Source organism: Myotis brandtii, unplaced genomic scaffold (genome assembly GCF_000412655.1).
Source record: "Myotis brandtii unplaced genomic scaffold, ASM41265v1 scaffold87, whole genome shotgun sequence".
Lineage (NCBI taxonomy): Eukaryota > Metazoa > Chordata > Mammalia > Chiroptera > Vespertilionidae > Myotis > Myotis brandtii.
The window spans coordinates 380,667-382,920 of NW_005371548.1; positions in this window are offsets into that span (position 1 = coordinate 380,667).

The following is a 2,254-nucleotide window of genomic DNA, read 5'->3' on the forward strand; positions in this document are numbered from 1 at the left end:
ACAGGTTCTTGAGCGGAGGAGCTGGGGATTAAGAAATTAAAGAAAGACCAAGATGCAGAAATAGATTTTAAGCTGGGGCCAGGTGGGCGCCATCCTCTCTGATGGAGAGGCGGCAAAAGCCGGCCTGAGCCACACAGCAGGTTTATTTTAAAGGCCTAGATTTACATATCTAGTTCTGCCCTGCCTGATTAACATGTCCAGCCTTATTGGGGAAGCACGTTCCCAGGGCGTGGCTCTGCCTACGCTCTGAGCTCAGCTGACAATAATTATAAGAAAATGCCTAGGTGCCTCCCAGGCGGCCCTCTACAACTTCCCATTCCCCTCCCCCTCCACACATCCCCTGGCAACTACCATTCTACTTTATGTCTATACTAGAGGCCCGGTGCATGAATATTCGTGCACCAGTGGGGTCCCTTGGCCTGGCCTGTGAGATTGGGCCAAAACCGGCTCTCTGACATCCCCCCCGAGGGGTCCCTGATTGCGAGAGGGCACAGGTCAAGCCAAGGGACCCCACCAGTGCACGATCAGGGCAGGGAGGGACGCGGGAAGTTGGCCAGCCAGGGAGGGACCACGGGAGGGCTCCAGGGCATGTCTGGCCCATCTCGCTCAGTCCCAATCAGCTGGACCCCAGCAGCAAGCTAACCTACCAGTTGGAGTATCTGCCCCCTGGTGGTCAGTGCACATCATAGCAAGTAGTTGAGTGGCCTTAGCATATCATTAGCATATTATGCTTTGATTGGTTGAATGGATGACCAGAGCACCAGACACTTAGCATATTAGGCTTTTATTATATAGGATAAGCCAGGGATTCTCTTATACTTGAATGCTTTGTAGGAAGTTGTGATAATTTTGCCTATAGATTGTGTATCCGTTTATGTGTGTGTGAGTGCATTTATGAGCATTTCATCAATCCCTTCTTGAAAGGATTTCCAAGGAAAATTTTCACATTATATGATATTCACACTAGTCTTGGAAAATAATTCCATAATAATTATGGAATCACATAAATTAAGGCACTAAAATGGTACTGCTACAAATGGTTCCTTAAGGGAAAGCCTCAGACATTGGTGAATATTCATTCAGAACAACAGGTATTTATTCACTTTGAGAAGTGTTTCTCAAAGGTTTCCTGAAATACTTTCTCCTTCTACAGGGATTGCCTTTGGCAAGGAAGCCATTTCCTTTGAGTACACATAGACAGGGCTCCTTTACAAGGCATTAGAGAAATATGCATTGCCGTCTCTGGTCTTTTTTTTTTTTTTAATATATTTTATTGATTTTTTTTACAGAGAGGAAGGGAGAGAGATAGAGAGTTAGAAACATCGATGAGAGAGATACATTGATCAGCTGCCTCCTGCACACCTCCTACTGGGGATGTGCCTGCAACCAAGGTACATGCCCTTGACCGGAATCGAACCTGGGACCCTTGAGTCCACAGGCCGACGCTCTATCCACTGAGCCAAACCGGTTATGGCCGTCTCTGGTCTTTGTGATTATCCCAATGCAACACTGCTGAGTAGACAAGTCTGTTGAAATATGGAGCTCATTAATAGGTTGCCCACTTGCCACCATATCTAAGTCACTTTCTCCAATCTCACCTATATAAGGAAAAAAGTTGATGTATTCTTCCTATCCTTTTTTTTTTTTTCATATTTCTTAGTTGGTCTACAACATACACATGGAGCAAGAGTGTATTGATGGGGGGAGCAATAAAGACACAAGCATTTTGAAGCATTAACGTAGGAATAGTTGGTGAGCCAGTGAGACACACAAAAAAGGAAGAAATGCACACCCCTGAGGGCAGAGCTGAACAGCGCTTCCAATGGGAAGATTACTTTAAGAGTTTCAAAGTGGGAGGGTCTGGGCTGTGCAACACCACTTTTCTCCTTCCAACCTCACCAGTCAGGTAAGCCATTCCTGCAAAAGAAAAACTGTGAGTGTGGAGAGGGCCTGGAATAGTCTTGGTCATGGGTAGACCTCCACATGGAAGAAAGTATCAGAAATGGTGGATAAGAATTCCTCAGGATAAACCAATGCCTGGTTCATCTGACTAGGTTTCTGCTGAATAATTGACTAATATTTTAGACCTGACTCCCTGAAATAGCTGAGGTTTCTTTTTTAAAAAATATATTTTTAATTTATTTCAGAGAGGAAGGGAGAGGGAGAGATAGAAACATCAATAATGAGAATCATTGATCGGCTGCCTCCTGCACGCCATCTACTGGGGATTGAGCCTGCAACCCCGACATGTGCC